Below are 21,232 nucleotides of genomic sequence, written 5' to 3'. Positions count from 1 at the left end.
CTCGATTATTTACAGACCGCCGTCATATAGCTGGAATATTGCTGAGTGCGACGTTAAACAACAAACCAACCAACCAACCATTAGGCATGCGTTGTTAACCAAGTATGATACATTTCGATTGGTTGAGGTGTAGAGAGCGAGTGTGGGAAGGGGGAGAATATCCTCCCTCATGTGAACACACCCTTGAAGTACAGTCTCCTAATTACTTAGTGCTAAATAACCAAAACACCTTTGATGACTGCAAGAGGTACACGATGGTGACCATGTTTATTTCATCTGATGATGTTGAGTGCAGATACAGTCAAGAGTCTGGGCTGTGCATATTTAGTGTATTTGAGCTGAAAAATAAAGTTTTACGAATAAATAGAAACAAAGATTAATGTAATGTAATTCTTTTTCCTGAAGAGGTGACGATGAAACAAAACTATCAATAAACGCAACCAGTCGCTATTACATCCAATTGTAACCATCTCCCTACATCTACCCACAACCACAACCTCCGTCAAGCACAACCTCCCAATCTACCTACATCTACCCACTACCAAAGTCTCCCCATCTACCCACTACCAAAGTCTCCCCATCTACCAACATCAACCCACAACCCAAACCTCCCCATCTTCCTTCATCTACCCACTACCACAACCTTCCCATCTTCCTTCATCTACCCACTACCACAACCTTCCCATCTTCCTTCATCTACCCACTACCACAACCCCCTCCAACAACCTACATCTACCCACTACCACAACCTCCTCCAACATCCTACATCTACCCACTACCACAACCTCTTCCAACATCCTACATCTACCCACTACCACAACCTCCTCCAACAGCCTACATCTACAACCTACATCTACCCACTACCACAACCTCCTCCAACATCCTACATCTACCCACTACCACAACCTCTTCCAACATCCTACATCTACCCACTACCACAACCTCCTCCAACATCCTACATCTACCCACTACCACAACCTCCTCCAACATCCTACATCTACCCACGACCACAACCTCTTCCAACATCCTACATCTACCCACTACCACAACCTCCTCCAACATCCTACATCTACCCACTACCACAACCTCCTCCAACATCCTACATCTACCAACTACCACAACCTCCTCCTACATCCTACATCTGCCCACTACCACAACCCCCTCCAACAGCCTACATCTACCCACTACCACAACCTCCTCCTACATCCTACATCTGCCCACTACCACAACCCCCTCCAACAGCCTACATCTACCCACTACCACAACCTCCTCCAACAACCTACATCTACCCACTACCACAACCCCCTCCAACAGCCTACATCTACCCACTACCACAACCCCCTCCAACAGCCTACATCTGCCCACTACCACAACCCCCTCCAACAGCCTACATCTACCCACTTCTACATCCTCCTCCAACAGCCTACATCTACCCACTTCTACAACCTTCTCCAACATCCTACATCTACCCGCAACCACAACCTATTCCAACATCCTACATCTACCAACTACCAAAACCTCATCCAACATCCTACATCTACCCAATACCACTACCTCCTCCAACATCCTACATCTACCCACGACCACAACCTCCTCCAACATCCTACATCTACCCACTTCTACAACCTCCTCCAACATCCTACATCTACCCACTACCACAACCTCCTCCAACATCCTACATCTACCCACTACCACAACCTCCTACAACATCCTACATCTACCCACGACCACAACCTCCTCCAACAGCCTACATCTACCCACTACCACAACCTCCTCCAACAGCCTACATCTACAACCTACATCTACCCACAACCACAACCTCCTCCAACAACCTACATCTACCCACTACCACAACCTCCTCCAACATCCTACATCTACCCACTACCACAACCTCCTCCAACATCCTACATCTACCCACGACCACAACCTCCTCCAACATCCTACATCTACCCACTACCACAACCTCCTCCAACATCCTATATCTACCCACTACCACAACCTCCTCCAACATCCTACATCTACCCACTACCACAACCTCCTCCAACATCCTACATCTACCCACGACCACAACCTCCTCCAACATCCTACATCTACCCACGACCACAACCTCCTCCAACATCCTACATCTACCCACTACCACAACCTCCTCCAACATCCTACATCTGCCCACTACCACAACCTCCTCCAACAGCCTACATCTACCCACTTCTACAACCTCCTCCAACAGCCTACATCTACCCACAACCACAACCTATTCCAACATCCTACATCTACCAACTATCACAACCTCATCCAACATCGTACATCTACCCACTACCACAACCTATTCCAACATCCTACATCTACCAACTACCAAAACCTCATCCAACATCCTACATCTACCCAATACCACTACCTCCTCCAACATCCTACATCTACCCACGACCACAACCTCCTCCAACATCCTACATCTACCCACTACCACAACCTCCTCCAACATCCTACATCTACCCACGACCACAACCTCCTCCAACATCCTACATCTACCCACTACCACAACCTCCTTAAACATCCTACATCTACCCACGACCACAACCTCCTCCAACATCCTACATCTACCCACTACCACAACCTCCTCCAACAGCCTACATCTACCCACTACCACAACCTCCTCCAACATCCTACATCTACCCACTACCACAACCTCCTCCAACATCCTACATCTACCCACTACCACAACCTCCTCCAACATCCTACATCTACCCACGACCACAACCTCCTCCAACATCCTACATCTACCCACGACCACAACCTCCTCCAACATCCTACATTTGCCCACTACAACAACCTCCTCCAACAGCCTACATCTACCCACTTCTACAACCTCCTCCAACAGCCTACATCTACCCACAACCACAACCTATTCCAACATCCTACATCTACCAACTATCACAACCTCATCCAACATCGTACATCTACCCACTACCACAACCTCATCCAACGTCCTACATCTACCCACTACCACAACCTCCTCCAACATCCTACATCTACCCACTACCACAACCTCCTCCAAAATCTTACATCTACCCACGACCACAACCTCCTCCATCATCCTACATCTACCCACGACCACAACCTCCTCCAACATCCTACATTTGCCCACTACAACAACCTCCTCCAACAGCCTACATCTACCCACTTCTACAACCTCCTCCAACAGCCTACATCTACCCACAACCACAACCTATTCCAACATCCTACATCTACCCACTACCACAACCTCCTCCAACATCCTACATCTACCCACTACCACAACCTCCTCCGACATCTTACATCTACCCACTACCACAACCTCCTCTAACAGCCTACATCTACCCACTACCACAACCTCCTCTAACAGCCTACATCTACCCACTTCTACAACCTTCTCCAACATCCTACATCTACCCACAACCACAACCTATTCCAACATCCTACATCTACCAACTACCACAACCTCATCCAACATCGTACATCTACCCACTACCACAACCTCCTCCAACGTCCAACATCTACATCCTACATCGACCATTGCTGTTTCATCAGAAAATGTGACAGCCAGTACGGGCAATTTAGAGAAAAGTGCCTTGTTGGAAGTATTCGAGAAGGAATTATCCACATTGGCGTTCATTGTAACATTTAAGGGAGGTTCCACCTGGATTATACTTACGAAGTTCTCCTGGGCACTGGCTGCAACATGGTTTTGGCCCACACAAAATACAGTAGTAGCAAGGACGGGACCTTCCTGGCCTCATTGCTGTTATAGGAGGAAGAAGATGGTAGAACTAGAACCTTATATTGTCTGCAAAAATCCTGTGCATACGTTAAAAAAAGAAATTGCCATGGATTTTTCAGAATTTATGCATGATCATTATTGTATATGTACGAACACTTTGTCATGATGACCCTGAAAATACACGTGCATCCCGCTTATTACAGACATAACATGCCTTTAGTATGAAATCCGTCACACTTCCACAGTATAGAGGGACAAAGTCAATTTCAACAAATTATTAATAATTAAGGTGTTTTTCACTGTGAAAAACAACCTGTTGACGGCCAAACCTCGTAAATGTCATGTCACACCTATCTGGAAAAGAGCTGTTATGTGCAACTGGAATGCATTAAACCGTACATACGCAAAACGTTGTTCCTAGGCGTTTTGGTGTTCACCGTAATACCATGCAATCACTCTGGTGTCGGCACCAACAGACCGGCAACACTAGGGACCGATCACTTTCTGGACGTCCACGAGCACAGCAAAAAAAGTGTAGGTTTCCGTCTTCCGGAAACCTTCCGGAAACCTTCCGGATACCTTCCCATTTTAGATCCGGCCCGGAAACCTTCCGGAAACCTTCCAGATACCTTCAGCAACCTTCAAATTTCTTGGTATTTTCAAGATAATTTTTTATGTGTTTCACACTAAGGTGAACAAAATGCACCCCTCAAATTTTGACAACCTACACTTGTTTTGCTGTAGAGTATAGCCATGTTGGCAAGATAATCCTATCTGTCTGGTTAACCTGTTTAACCGGTTTCAGATTGTAACCTTGGCAGCCCGCAACATCCATGGCATACAGCCGATTAGTGCAAGGACTGTGAGCAGTCGGTTATGAAAGCATGACATTCGACCACAACGTCCAGCTGTACGTCATCGAACTGCACGCCCTGGGTGGTCAAGACATCTTAGGTTAAGGTTACAGGACTGGAGTGAGTGAGTTGGGTTTAACGCCGCTTTTAACAGTATTCCAGTTATATCACGGCGTGTCAGCTTAATGTGGGAGGAAAGCCCGAAGTGATGCAGGTCTTAGACGTTTACCACTTCGGTGAAACCCACGAGCACGGGTAAGCTGCTGACAAACCTAGAAACATAATCGGGGTGAACCGGGATTCGAACCCACAATCATAGGATTTTGGCGTGCCCAAGGGACGCAACTCTGCATAGCGAATCGCGGCGCCTTAGACGACTGGGCCACCCGTGCCCCCGGACTGGAGGTGAGTCGGGGCGGTCGGGTAGCCTAGTGGTTAAAGCGGTTGCTTGTCACGCCGAAGACCCGGGTTCGATTCCCGACATGGACAACGTGTGAAGCCCATTTCTGGTGTCCCCCGCCGTGATATTGCTGGAATATTGCTAAAAGCGGCGTAAAACCAAACTCACTCGCTCACAGATGAGTCCAGGTTTCATCTTGACATCAGGGATGGCTGGTGTTGTTCAACGTACTGCATTCGGTAGTGCGAGTCTGACGGTGTGGGGAGGCATCACTACATATCACAGGGGCCCTCTTGTCGTAACCGATAGCAATTTAAGGGTACCATGACAGGGTTACTGGTCCTCACCTCCCGTTGACGTCACATCACTTTACAGAAGGACAGTGCACAACAATGTGCAACATGTATTCAACACTGGCACAACACTGATCCAACACTGACACTGGTTTAAGAGTGGTCCGATATTGGTTCAATAGTTTTCCAACACTAGAGCGACACAATCTAAACATTGGTAAAACAATTGTAAAACACTGATCCAACACAGTAAATAAAGAAGTTGTTATCCATAAATGTGTCTTCTTTGTCATCCGTCAACTTCTAAGTAATGATTATCAAACAATTCATGTCATACTGGCTCAAAACTTGAGCCAATTGGAGACTGATCAGTTTTAACAGCGACATGCCTTCCCAGCGGATGGTGTTAAAAGTGCCCAGTAAATCTGATTTCTGCCAATAATTGTTTTTCATTGTATAATAACACTTTTGTTTTGTGGTTAAACCAAAACTGTCATATAAAACCAACCCTTTCTTTCACAACTGGATCTGATCTCCCCCATTTCTTTGTCTGTGGCAAGACCACCTCCGTGGTCTAGTGATAGAGCGTCCGCCCGGAGAGCAAAAGGTCCGGGATTGGATCCCCGGCCGCGTCATACCAAAAGACGTTAACGGATTGTATTTGTTGTTACCCTAGCTGGCGCTCGGCATTAAGGGGATAAAACAAGGACTGGTCGGCTCGAAGTCAGTATACTGTGTCTGAGTGGGGTATTAATGTTAAACTGCGGCATGGTATCTCAGTGGGTAAGCACTATAAATCGGCATCAGTCCGGACTAGTACAAGCAGCGACACACACATACACACACACACACACACACAGACACATACACACACACACACACACACACACACACACACACACACACACACACACACACACACACACACACACACACACACACACACACACACGTGCATGCACGTCGCTATCAGTGCACTAATCTTGGACGCGACGTTAATTGGACCCAATTTCATCTCACCTCACCAATATGCCGAGTTTGCATCCAGCTTAAATAATGGAGATTACCAACAATCGTATCAAGACAGGAGTAACAGGAAATCGTCTTTTTGTGACATCATTTAGACCGCGATAATCTATACACCAACGTATGTGTTGACATTCTTGCGTATAACCACAGGGGTGCCGCCCACTCTGACACAGACGGTGGAATAACGCTAGCACATAAGAGCATTTTAAGATGTGTCTCTTCCCCCGAATCCAAGTGGTGCCCTCTTCAAACAACTGGTTTTACATTTAGGGCTGGAACAGGTAACTCGGGTACTCTGGTCGGGTGGGTATTGAGTAGGACCCGGGTACCCACAAGACTACCCGGACACGTGGTTAGTCACGTGATATATTGTTTCATGACAAAATGTCACTATATAACTACATGGTTACACGACAATTTTAAGTCTCTAATGTTCGCATTTCTTCATGACTATGAACACGTTCCTTCTGACTTATATATGTTTGAACAAAGCTAAAACTTCAGTCAACGTCAGTGTATGCATGACCACATCGTTTTATGCTTGTATCTAAATACATTCTGCCAGGACTACTGTCAAATTATTCCCAATCGGACATTTTGTACCTCTCTTGACACCAACAGCGGGTACCCGGGTAGGGTCGGGTATTCGGGGTGTGGGTACCCGGGTAGTAAATTTTGACCCAGCCCTATTTACATTTCTGGGCCCACTTGCACTTAGCGCTACGACTACCGTAAGCCTATGTTAAAGTATGGGAGTTACGATAATCTTAGCGCTAAGATCTCTTTGTGCAAGTGGGCCCTGGTATCGGTGGAATACCCAAGGGCAGTAAAGTTCCCCAAATCCAAGCCACCTTCTGCAAATACACCTTGATAGTCTGTGAGTAATTGTACCAGCTCCTGTACGTCATCGCCTTGATGTTATTCAGATGAGCGTCAGATAAACTGCCAGGTAATCTGGGATGTTGGGTAGGCTACCACATATATACGTATATAGATACATACACTCCAAAATAAATTCATATTCATAATAAAATAAATACATAGGACTTAGGAAGACCTAACCTGATTGGAATTCAGCCATCTTCCCGAGGCAAGAGAGTTAACTGACTTTAAAAGTCCAGTTTCCACCCTTGCCCAACCAGGCTGGAATTCCTGGGCTCGATTGTAGCGCCACCAGTGGCTATTACGAGTTATGTCCCTTCTATGCCTCTCCTATGGACCAACCACATTCCACCTCTCGTATCACTTGCATTTGCTTCAAACAAAACAGCGGCGGCCAGTCAAGACAATCTGATCGATAACCAAGGTCTATATTGTGATAAAACGGGTCTACATCGCGAAATACATCAAATCACGGGAGCACCTTGATTAAAAACATGAAAAGATTTGGAAAATATTTGTTGACAACGAGTTGGCGGTGTACATGCTTTGCAAATCCTGCAATCGACCGAAATCTGCACGATGGTTTACGAACCGGATTTCGATTTCGTTGCGCGATTTCGATTGGATTATGCATAGACTCGTTAGTCCAACCTAGTTCGACAAGGGTGGAAACTAGACTTTTATAGTCAGTTAACTCACTTTTCCTCGGGAAGATGAATTCAACATGCGATTACAGCCTCAGAGCAAATGAATCTTTGGTAGAGGAGGGATGCTTTTTGTGATAAGATTAATTCAAAATTAACAGAAACAATCTTTGTTCTGTAGTCGTGTTATTTGTGTTGAAAACATATCACCAAACCAAACCAAATCACCAATACACCAAATACCAATGTTTAGTCTGCTACCAAAATAGGAGTGACCGTCCCACAGCAAGTGTATTAAATGGAGGAAAATAGATTCCTACCAGTACGTCGAATACACTTACGTTCATCTGGATGGGCTCGTGGTATTCCTCCTGAAAACAATGAACATTAAAGATGATATACACTTGGGGGAGGGGGTGTTATGCAAAGATTTCTATTGGATATGGAAAGGGTTTTATCGCTTTCTTTATATATTTTCCACCCCTGGTCAATCCTGGCTGAAAATCCCTTTCCATAAATGAAAATGACAGAGACAAAGAAGTTCTGATATGATTAAGCTTGCAATAACGAGTCAGGTGAAGCCCTGGTAGAGACAATGGATCCAAGTTTGAAGTTTAGACGACATGTTGCAGCTATTGGTCCTTCAGTGGTCCGGAACATGTCTGCTGGGGTGTATCAACTACCATTTGATTTGAAAACAGAACAAACCGCATTTCCCAGTTCACAGAATCACAAAACTATTTAATATATTAGTCAAAATATTGGACATGGATTTAGAGACATTTTGATGTGATATCTAACCATATATTTTGGGAATTCCTATTCAAAGAATTGACTAGGCTCCTTTGGTAAACAAAACGCACTTCCGACTTTCAAACAAATTTTGCTTCTAATTAAAGTCGTTTGACTGGAAAATGTCGTGACTCTGAAAACTTCTAGTGAGTTTCAAAACGTATACAAACTGTTGGTCTACGTGATTTTCAAAGATGTTTAAATGAAACCTTGGGGCACGGGTGGCCCAGTCGTCTAAGGCGCCGCGATTCGCTGTGCAGAGTTGCGTCACTTGGGCACGCCAGAAACCTATGATTGTGGGTCCGAATCCCGGTTCGCCCCGATTATGTTTCTAGGTTTATCAGCACCATACCGGTACTCGTGGGTTTCATCGAAGTGGTAAACGTCTGAGACCTGCATCACTTCGGGCTTTCCTCCCACATTAAACTGACACACCGCGATAAACCCAACTCACTCACTCACTAATAAGTGGAAATATCTTGACGGTACTGAAATCCGCCACCCTCCTCAAGGGGATTACCCTTAGAGTAGACGTGGAAATATTTCACCGTGTTGGAAATACTTTTCATCGCGGTGTAAATAGTTTTCCCCACGGTGGAAATATTATCACCGCAGTGGAAATACTTTTCTGTATTTTCATTTTAGTTTTTGACCTTCTCGTTTTTGTTTTGGACATTTCCATTTTAGTTTTTGCCAATTTCGCTTCACATTTCAGCGATTCATTACCTACTTGAACGTACATTTTCCATGTTTTCGGTTGCTTTTATACATGATTTATCACATATTTTGTAAGACAACTTGTGTTAATTTGTTAATAAGTGAAATATCAAAATATTGAAAAACAGACTCCGTGTCCCTTATGGGCCACCGACTATTCCAATGTATTCCAATAGTCTGTAACGGTGTCCATAATACAGTGGTTAAATAGTTTCACCGGATTCCAGGTGAGAATCGATCCCCGGCAAACCGTGCTGGTCGTAAAGGCGAGTTAGTGGAATCTGACAGGCTCGGTGAATTGTCTGGTTGTGTCATCGTACCCCGACAGCGTGGATCGTTGCTCGTAATATCAATCACTGGGTTGTCTGACCTGACTCGATTATTCACAGGGCGCCCGTCAACAGTAATTACACCGGATACTTATAAAATGAGCGTCTCGAAGAAAGGTGAAATGTCATCGCCGAATCAATTTAAGTCTGGATTAATTAACTGTATTTTTTTGTATTTTAATAGCAAAAGATAAACTTAGTTGGGATAGAGTTAAACCACATAGTCTTTAAATAATTAAAAACCTGTGAAGATCCAGGCTAGTCACCCCATGCTTGCTGTAAAAGGCGACTATGCTTGTCATAAGAGGTGACTAACGGGATCGGGTGGTCAGGCTCGCTGAGTTGGTTGATGCCTGTCATCGATCCCAATTGCGTGGATCGATGCTCATGATGTCAATCACTGGATTGTCTGGTCTTGACTCATTTATTTACAGACCACCGTCATATAGCTGGCATATTGCTGAGTGTGGCGTTAAACAAACAAACAAATAAATGATTAAAACAAGGAATGATGGAGGTCGCCGATCTTCAAATAGGGTTGCCTCTTGCCATTTTGAGATTTTTCAAAAATGGAAACAGACATAACATATAAAAGCTTGAAATACCGGGACATAGTTATACCCTGAACTCATGTTCTTCATTTACAATAGTCTGTTTCGTTCGTGAATGTTTGTTTACCTAAGTACCAAAAGAGGCGTTGATTGTTTTGGTTTTGTATTATGCCCCCCCCCCCCCCCCCTCCACCCTCCACCCACCCAATGGCTTTTTGGATGAATGACGATGTTTGTTAGTTGGGCACGTAAGCACGGATTAATTCAGGAAAATGACTATTGAGATTTATAGAGGTCTTAAAGAATTAGTCGATGTTTACAGAACTGTTCAAATACTTTAAACACCGCTATGAACGAATGTTTGAGACTTTTTCGACAGCTTGATGACAGTTGTCAGTCAGTGTTGCAAACATTCACAATTTATACCCCTCCCGCGTCATCACACGTAAACATCTACACGTACCAGGACACTTAGCGCGTTCATGTTTACTCAGGATCCGACAACTGAAGATGATAACTCACAGATTAATCCGAATAAAAAAAAAGTTCTTTCTCACCGCCCGAACCTAAATTAGTTGTTTACAAAAATCAAAATCCGTTGAATGCTAACACCTCTTTTGCTAAAAATATATTCCATATTCATAGAAATATCAAGCTACATTTATGGAAACCGTATGTTATATTTAAAGAGTAAATAAATAGCCGGGCAAAAGAAAGTATACACCCATGTAGACAACAATCCATTACAATAAGATTCCTAGGTCTTCGACAGTTTGTGTTTAGGTTTCAAATGGATATGATCAAGTGTGGATGTTTGTAAATGACGTGACACTTTGCTGGCAACAAAATGTATCATTTGCAATCGAAAATGAGGTTTCACGAAACCAGGTGCTTTCGTCAATTCCGATGTGTATTTCCGCATATATGTGTATTTCCGTGTATACTGTATAATAGGAGATATTGCTGACATTGTGGGTGAACACTATTTGCCTCTGAGGATCAACAATGTTGCACGTAGTCAATTGATAAAAAGGCATGTACTGTGTGCGATGAGGTCAGAATACAATATTGCAGACATTTTCGAAAGTCACCCGAAATCTGGCCTGAAATCTGTGTAAAATGACTTTATGCTTCTGCAGCATGATCCCAGCATGAATAAGGGTATTAAATTAGCTCATAGTGTTCGTCAATGCAAAAGGGGTCCATAAATCAACAGTAATATGCCATGTTTATGGGCACAACAGACCCGGAGAGAAAGGGCTATTGGTATGCTGTAGTTTGGCGCCACACCACGCCGTTGCCAGACACGTGCAACAATCAACAAGTTGCTGTCACGGTACCGACAGACAGGGCAGACAGTGCAAGCTGCTGTCACGATACCGACAGACATGGCAGACAGTGCAAGCTGCTGTCACGATACCGGCAGACAGGGCAGACAGTGCAAGCTGCTGTCACGACACCGACAGACAGGGCAGACAGTGCAGGCTGCTGTCACGATACCGACAGACAGGGCAGACAGTGCAAGCTGCTGTCACGATACCGGCAGACAGGGCAGACAGTGCAAGCTGCTGTCACGATACCGACAGACAGGGCAGACAATGCAAGCTGCTGTCACGATACCGACAGACAGGGCAGACAGTGCAAGCTGCTGTCACGACACCGACAGACAGGGCAGACAGTGCAAGCTGCTGTCGCGACACCGACAGACAGTGCAAGCTGCTGTCACGATACCGACAGACAGGGCAGACAGTGCAAGCTGCTGTCACGATACCGACAGACAGGGCAGACAGTGCAAGCTGCTGTCACGATACCGGTAGACAGTGCAAGCCACTGTCAAGACACCGACAGACAGGGCAGACAAGGCAAGCTGCTGTCACGATACCGACAGAAAGGGCAGACAAGGCAAGCTGCTGTCACGATACCGACAGACAGGGCAGACAAGGCAAGCTGCTGTCACGATACCGGTAGACAGTGCAAGCCACTGTCAAGACACCGACAGACAGGGCAGACAAGGCAAGCTGCTGTCACGATACTGACAGAAAGGGCAGACAAGGCAAGCTGCTGTCACGATACCGACAGACAGGGCAGACAAGGCAAGCTGCTGTCACGATACCGGTAGACAGTGCAGACAGTGCAAGCTGCTGTCACGATACCGACAGACAGGGCAGACAAGGCAAGCTGCTGTCACGATACCGGCAGACAGTGCAAGCTGCTGTCACGACACCGACAGACAGGGCAGACAGTGCAAGCTGCTGTCACGATACTGACAGACAGGGCAGATAGTGCAAGCTGCTGTCACGATACCGACAGACAAGGCAGACAGTGCAAGCCACTGTCACGACACCGACAGACAGGGCAGACAAGGCAAGCTGCTGTCACGATACCGACAGACAGGGCAGACAGTGCAAGCTGCTGTCACGATACCGACAGACAGGGCAGACAGTGCAAGCTGCTGTCACGATACCGACAGACAGGGCAGACAGTGCAAGCTGCTGTCACGACACCGACAGACAGGGCAGACAAGGCAAGCTGCTGTCACGATACCGACAGACAGGGAAGACAGTGGACAAAACCAGGACAGACAGATCACGTGGCAAGACACTCAACGAAGACCACTATTCGTGTATTCTTTATTTGAGGAACCTCAGGATGTAATCAGCTTCAACTTTCCCAGGACATAATATAATTGTCAGCCGCTTTGTCATCACTTTGTTCAGACGACACCATTGTATTCAGGCCTATAAAAAATTCTGGGGCAGCACACGAAGACAGCAACGTCTCAGGTTAGGCGTACGGTACAACGATAGATGAATGGGAATGTGCTTTATGAGAAGAGCAGGTTCGCGATCTTCAGAGCTGATAGTAGCGCCGGGTGTGTGTGGACAGGAGTCGGTACCACTTGGAGGTGCGGGTGTCAGCCTAATGATTTTGGGTAAGGATTTGCGAGGGTGCGAAAGCTAATCACACAGCAAAACGCTACATGGACGAGGTTTTGCGACCATTTGTGCTTCCCTTCCTACAACAGAGCCCACGCATCTCATTTCAATTTGAGAACGCATTTCCGTCCCTTTCTGCGGCTAAGAAATGGGGCCATTACACAGGAGGGCGACCTGTGTGCCTCCAGTGTGCGACCATAAAATTTGCCAGGTCGTCGGTGGAGGCTCAAAGGAGGCATAATGGTTGCCTAGGTCGTTCCAAGGTGGTACACGGGAGGTTCAGACATCGCCACGGACGCCATGGTTGCCGTGAAGTTTTGAACATGTTCAAAACAGTCGCACAAAGGTCGCCGAGGAGATTGATTGCTCAAAGGTGGCTCAAAGGAGGCATTGTCGGTGTTGCAGAATGAAGGGACAGTGGTCGCCAATGGTCGTCAGGTAGCAGATGCGTTCTGCTGAAATATTTTCCCGTCAATCTGGGCGATACTTTTGCCCCCCTTGTGCCTCCTTTGGGCGACCAACAGCGTGCATTGAACGATGACTGTGGCGACCGCCGTGCCTCATTTCGGCGAGCACGACAACCCTTGAGACACCATGGCAATGCTTCTGCCTCTTTTCTGCCTCCTTTGGGCTACCTGTAGTACCTCCTCAGCCTGCCTATAAATAGAGGGCCTGTATCTGCAGTGTTTCATTGTGATTGCAGACGTTGAACAACTCGAGCAGTTACTGCTGAACAACTGCTGGAGGAGTTACATAGAAACAAGATGTTCTGGTTTTTAGGTTTTAGGGGCTTTAAGGTCAAAGTTTGCATTGGCCAGTTCGCCAAGTGAACACATCAGGGACCAACTTGACCGTCTGATTAGAACACGACCTAACAGTAAACAGACGTGAAAATGGAATGACACCTAATACGGAAGAGAGTCTGATGAACACTGCAAGACGTCGTGTGAGGGCGTGGCTTGAAGTCAATGTGATAAACGCGCGACATCGGCTGTGTCTAAATCAACTTCTTTACAGCCATTCGTGACCACCTCGTGTTATTCCGTGACAAGCCGAATTACTTCTTGCAGGTTACGGAAAGAGGCGAGTGGTGACGAATGCTTTACAGCGTGACTTTAATATCCACCATATTGTATTATACTGCGAGTCCAAAATACACCCCCAGTCCTTTTGGCCTCGTGGGTCCTGTGTTTTTACTGTCAGTGGATTTAAATTCTGGATCGTTGTTGTCTATTTGATTATGTCACAATGAGAGAGTGAGTGAGTTGGGTTTAACGCCGCTTTTAACAGTATTCCAGTTATATCGCTGCGTGTCAGCTTAACGTGGGAGGAAAGACCAAAGTGATGCAGGTCTCAGACGTTTACCACTTCGGTGAAACCCACGAGCACGGGTATGGTGCTGACAAACCTAGAAACATAATCGGGTTTCGAACCCACAATCATAGGTTTCTGGCATGCCCAAGGGACACAACTCTGCACAGCGAATCGCGGCGCCTTAGACGACTGGGCTACCCGTGCCCCCTTATGTCATAACGACAGTGTACAGTTTATATATATTTTTTTGTCAAGCCGTTCATGTAGTTTGGCATAGCTTTTTTACTTGTCAGTCTCCGTTAACATTTTTAGGTACCTTCATTTTCATTGGGTGCATTTGTTTTTTTGACACGTGATTTTCTGTTTTCTGGTGTGATTGATAATTTCTGGTCACGACGAAAACATTTCAATATATCTTTTGGGAATGTAAAATTTCCCGTTGTATTTATTTTTTGTTTATTGCTACATAAATGTATATTAGAAGATGTAAATTCTAAAGAACAATTTGTGGACATTTAAGGCGATATTTTTGAAAAGTTATAAAATCGACAACTGCACAATATTGTAAAATATAGGTAAATTTTGAATATGTTTTATACATAAGTCCAATTCGATTAGGTTTTGGAAAAAATAGAATTATACAGGTCTTGACAGAAGCATCATATCATATAGGAATTACAAAGAAAATTTAATAAAATTTCAATAGTGAGGAGAAAATGTCATTCTTTTGAACTGTTCATTTCATGTCGCTCTTCAAATTAATTCAGTTGTCAAAAGCTTGTGAAAGTGAACAACTTGTTATGCGTCGTTGATTAGCCTTTACCTACCTGCTATAGGAACAATGCAGGCGAGCAGCAGCATCAACAACGTAGCGGTCTTCATCTTGTTTTGGGTCTCATCGACGATCTTACTGATTATTTATCACTGAGGAATCGTCCGGGTCGATTCGTCATAAGCGCTAAGTGTTTTATTGATGATAATGTCGCATAACAACTTAGTTTAATAATTCAGTGACAGATGTGTATTTCCTGATTTATTACCAGTCAACCAGTCCTAGCTTCAGAGCCATTTGGCTCAATTTTATTTTATTTCATGCAGCTGTTACTCATTTTAAATACTCACTTTCACACTTAGGCCATCCATACTTGTGTTTCAGGTAACCAGACCGACCAATTGTTGTACTTATGACCCAGTCGTCATCAAATCCACATTTTACAAGTTGTAAAGGAATTGGATATTTCCACGTGTTATCTTTATTGTCTAAGATGTAGCTATTTTGATGCCGATCTGCATTAAACATTGTTAATACAAAATATTAAATAAAAATACAACCTGCTACCGATCTAATCTGTCGGGGCCATAATTACTGTGGCCCATAAGGGACATGGCGTCTGTTTTTCCATATTTTAATATTTCACTTACTTTTATCGTTACCTTTTGCAAATTAACACGTTTTGTCTTACAAATATGTGATAAATCATGTGTAAAGAAGATATTGAATCGCTGAAAAGTGAAACGAAAATGTCAAAAACTAAAATGAAAATGTCAAAAAACAAAAACGAAAATGTCAAAAACTAAAATGAAAATACAGAAAACTATTTACACCGCGGTGATAATATTTCTACCGCGGTGATAATATTTACACCGCGGTGATAATATTTCTACCGCGGTGTTAATATTTCTACCGCGGTGATAATATTTCTACCGCGGTGATAATATTTACACCGCGGTGAAAACTATTTACACCGCGGTGGAAATAGTTTTCTGTATTTTCATTTTAGTTTTTGACATTTTTGCTTTTGTTTTTGACATTTTCGTTTTGGTTTTTGACATTTCCATTTTAGTTTTTGACATTTTCGCTTCACATTTTCAGCGACTCAATAGCTACTTGAAAGTACATTTTCCATGTTTTCAGTTTATACATGATTTTTCACATATTTGTATGACAAATCGTGTTCCATGTCCCTTATGGGCCACCGTACATAATACCTGAACCATAAAATTGCTTTCTGTTGGCCTGAAACATAAAACTATATAAATTTGAAATGCACTTTAACATGTGAAATTTTATCACTGTTGTTGTGCCGAGAATTACGAAATTTCGTTTGAAATATATGCATAAAAGGTATCAAAACAATCTACAACATGTTGCAACTATTCCAAACAACAAATTAATGTTTCTCCTATCACGCCATAGTGCGAGCTGACTCGTCAAATCCTGCTCCATTGTGTAGCAGCACAGAACAGATCCAACATGTGCGGGACCAGAGACTGTTACAAGGACGGGCATTAAACAGGAGGTGTCATCGAAAGTAATTAAATATCAGCATGATTATCATGATTAGGTTCTACTGTCTTCATCAGCTGGTCTACATATTGTTTTTATCAAAATCATTGGTCGCTGGTCAAAATAAATTATTGAATAAACGGACTATTGTTTTGGTTTTAAGAATATAGGTACTGTACGATGAGAAGAAGTGAAATGTCAAATTCACTATTTCCCTATTGGTGAATATTTGTGAAGTGTTCGAGGAAAAGGGATTTATAGTGTTTATATGGGAACAAAACTACAAACTGTTTGGAGTGCCAGTGAAGCTATGAATAGTATTTGAACAAAATTTAAATATATACAAGTCATTGAGCACTTGTTCATGTTTGTCCCAGTCGGGCATCGAACCAATTTGTGATTTATTTCACTTCCATGATTATCAGACAGCTTTAATCATGCGAATAAAAGAACCTTGGAACTGGAATTTTTATGTTTTTTCACTTTCCTGAATTTAATGGTGGCCTGTAATAGTGAGTAAGTGAGTTTGGGTTTGCGCCGCTTTTAGCAATATCCCAGCAAATATATATTCCAGGCAGGGGACACCAGAAATGGGTTTCACACATTGTACCCATGTCGGGAATCGAACCCGGGTCTTCGACGTGACGAGCGAACGCTTTAACCACTAGGCTACCCGACCGCCCCGGTAACCAGTAATAAGATTACAATAATGAACATAAAAAAACTTCCAGATAGTAAACACATTGCCCAGATGTCACACTCACAACCATTTTGCTGACCTGTATATCATGTATACATTCACAGTTGGCTTACTTCTACGAATTCCAAGCTGTGGATTCCAGCTTCTAGAGCCACAATCCACAATCAGAAAATGAAATAAAAATTGCAAATATTTATTTTATTGCCAAACTCTTCTCTCTTTGATGGACAACAAAATTTCAATTTACAACTACAAAATGTAATGTAATGATTAACTTCTTGAATAACGATTCATTCAATACATTTAATGTCGTCTCTGGACTCTGCAAACCCCTTTCGAAGAGAAAGAATCAGTCTTGAATGTAAAGACAGATACATGAGATAAATGATCAATACTGTAACAATATTTAACATCGTGCTTTTTAAACAGTCCTGCAAGCATTTTTTTTCAACTAAAGGAACCGACTATAGCGACTTCATGCCAAAGATAATGCACACATATTGAACGACACATCTGATTTTTATTTATTTGCACGCTGACGTACGTACGGTGGCCCATACCCGCCCTGGTGAGATCATTTTTCACTGTATGCCTCTATATTTTATCTGGCAGCCTCCAAACACTTTTCTGGCGGTCGCCAGATACTTCCACTGATGAGATCATTTTTCACTGTATGCCTCTATATTTTGCCAGAATTACTTCCAGATCAGTGCCCTGGCAATCAATTCTTTATTCATGTACATGTGTAGGCCAGCGGCCCATGGTACAATATTTGGTCCATCATTAACATTTATAGGCTTAGTGTTTGGAGTCTATCATTCATAGCATAGTGTATAAAAGTTGCAACATTTCTAATAACAGTTTCTTTGTTTACCGCCATAAGCATATTGAATTTAGCAAATAGGATGTACAAAATACTTCTGTGGTAAATACTGAAGACAAAGTTCATCATAAGCGTTAGAAATTAATAAAAAATGATATTCATTCTCGACATATCTTTGGCAATCGTCAGGTTGGAGATTGTATCCGGAAGATTGAGCTTTGATTCTAAAGTAGGTATCACCTGCTTCATGAGCCATTAGCAGAGAATTAGATCTCACCATTGGAAGTAATATAGAGGCATACAGTGAAAAATGATCTCTCCAGTGGCGGGTATGGGCCATCGTACGCAATCTTAAGACTGTAAGCCATACAACATAAAATGTGTCCTTGTTGTCGCACGCCGCCGATAATATATGAGTTTGTGATATATCTTGCGTAAATCTTCAACATATTGTTTATTTTAATCTTGAGCGCCAGCCCATGTCACCTCTGTCAGTAATATTTGGAAACTTACCGATAAACATGGTAATGCCTATAACTAACGCCTAAAGAAACCTTTATATTTTGGTTTCAGCCAGCATGTTTACCGTATTTCTTCTAAACAACATGAACAATTCTAAAAGCAGCGTCTGTCATGATATTCCACTTTTTTAAGCGTGGGCTGATATTTTGACGTTTTTGCTCAGCATTAAGGGGATAAAACAAGGATTGGTCGGCTCGCAATTAGTATCTGAGAGGGGTGTCTTTGTTACACTGCGGTGTGGTATCTCAGTTGACTAGCACTAACAAAACAGCATTAGTCCGGGCTTATCCAAGCACACACACGTGCATGCATGTCGCTGTATACGTTCAATAATCTTGAATATGGAGTTAAAACCCATTTCACCTCACCTTGCCTCGCTTACATTCTCTGCATATCTTACACATTCATATCCCCTTTGATATCCACTTGATAAAATGTTGTTCTTTAATCTGTTACTTTGTGAACCCAGTTGAATTACTTTAAACGATAACAATAGTTCAATGTTTGAGAACTACTGGTTGGAATCCATATTGCAACTAGTTTAACGTTTGAGAACTGATGTCACCACTACCGGTTGGAATCCATATTGCAACGAGTTCAATAATTGAGAACTGATGTCATCCACAACTGGCAGGAATCCATTTTGCAACTAGTTTAACGTTTGAGAACTGATGTCATCCACTACTGGCAGGAATCCATATTGCAACTAGTTCAATGTTTGAGAACTGATGTCACCCACTGCTGGCAGGAATCCATATTGCAACTAGTTCAACGTTTGAGAACTGATGTCAGCCACTACTGGCAGGAATTCATATTGCAACTAGTTCAACGTTTGAGAACTGATGTCATCCACTGCTGGCATGAATCCATATTGCAACTAGTTCAACGCTTGAGAACTGATGTCATCCACTACTGGCAGGAATCCATATTGCAACTAGTTCAACGTTTGAGAACTGATGTCAGCCACTACTGGCAGGAATCCATATTGCAACTAGTTCAACGTTTGAGAACTGATGTCATCCACTACTGGCATGAATCGATATTGATACTGGTTTCGAGTACATGACTGCCACATGGCCAACAGTTGTCATGTACCTAACAGTTCAAAATTTGTGATTTCAAGTTTACATGATATTTCTCTTTTCCATTGGACGAGAGGTCGGTCACATGATACGTGTATTTATTACCTACGAGGGCAAACAAATCATATGTGTCTTAGGGTCATATCACGTCACGAGACAACAGTGTTTTGTTTCCTTCATCCGGACGGCATTGTTGACGTCATTCGAATCTTATTATGACGTGTGGTCGGAATGACGACGTCGCACTAGAAACGACATCATAGCTGAAGACTGTTGACGTCATTCGACAAATTGTGGCTCCTCTGCTGTTGCGACTTGCTGTCCTTATAGTAAACACTAAAATTCTAAAAACACTAAAAACACTAAATGTCTCTGTATGTAGACATCTTCTTTGGTAATAAATATAACATTATATTCGCGTTCATGTCATACTATGTTTACGACACTGGTGCCTAAATTCCGGTATTTTCCTCGCTTTACCTCGGGATATACCGGAAGTTAGACACTCGCGTCGTAAACATAGTATGACATGAACACTCATTTAACATCCTCTATGAACGACACATTTTGACGTTCATACGTTTTTCACGAGACTGTATTCTTGAAATGACGTAAACACTGACGGACTACTTCCACATTCCTGGGGAAACCCATGGGAATTCCTTAGTTCGAAAAAATACAAAAGGGTTGTTTCTCACTTTAGACCTTTTAATCTTGAACTTAGCCTTTTAGCATACATTGGGGTATGTCATTGAGTTTGACTGCATGCTTGTTCAAGGATAACCCTAAACAAAACGATGAAAAGCACATCCAAACTATCGTAACATCGACTCGATCCGTGACTAGACTACAGTGACAGTCTTCGGCAATCTATAAATTTACCTTAGTATTTATGAGACACATCTTTACAATGATGACTAATGAGGACTAACACCTGTAATAGCCACAGGCTCATCAACAACTTCGGAAATCCTTGCATCACGTTTATCGTGTCGGCCATGTTGACGTCTTGTATTTGATGTAAATGTATTACGACGCGCTGTCATTGTGACAGACATACTGAGGTATGAACGTACGTTCATACAGTTTGACCCTCACTCTATGAAGGTTCATACTCCAATGAACACACCCAAAGTGAAAGATAATTCTTAAATGTACGCTTAATTTCTGGTTAGCACAGAACAACATGTCTTTGTGCGAAGGGTCTGTCGTCACATTGTTTATAGAGAATTAATGCAGAATCACTACTCAGTTGCTGCGAGAGGTATCACCGTATTTCCTCTAATAAGCGCCATTCTTTGAACAAGTTTCCCAACCAGGTCT

At 43.2% G+C, this 21,232-nt stretch overlaps 1 long non-coding RNA gene across 1 annotated transcript; it reads right to left on the bottom strand.

Annotated features, from left to right (window-relative positions):
* Positions 1-252: 252 nt before the first annotated feature.
* LOC139455501 (uncharacterized) lies at positions 253-15,388 on the bottom strand. Its single transcript, XR_011652483.1, has 4 exons — positions 15,323-15,388; positions 8,198-8,227; positions 3,689-3,775; positions 253-338 (listed from the first exon to the last, which is right to left on the bottom strand). It is a non-coding gene; the product is annotated as an uncharacterized lncRNA (long non-coding RNA).
* Positions 15,389-21,232: the final 5,844 nt, after the last annotated feature.

The sequence above is a fragment of the Haliotis cracherodii genome, unplaced genomic scaffold (genome assembly GCF_022045235.1).
Source record: "Haliotis cracherodii isolate W230 unplaced genomic scaffold, xgHalCrac1.p SCAF_11, whole genome shotgun sequence".
In the NCBI taxonomy this organism is placed as follows: Eukaryota; Metazoa; Mollusca; class Gastropoda; order Lepetellida; family Haliotidae; genus Haliotis; species Haliotis cracherodii.
The sequence above is the reverse complement of the archived record's forward strand: the minus strand, read 5'-3'. Positions and strand labels throughout refer to the sequence as shown.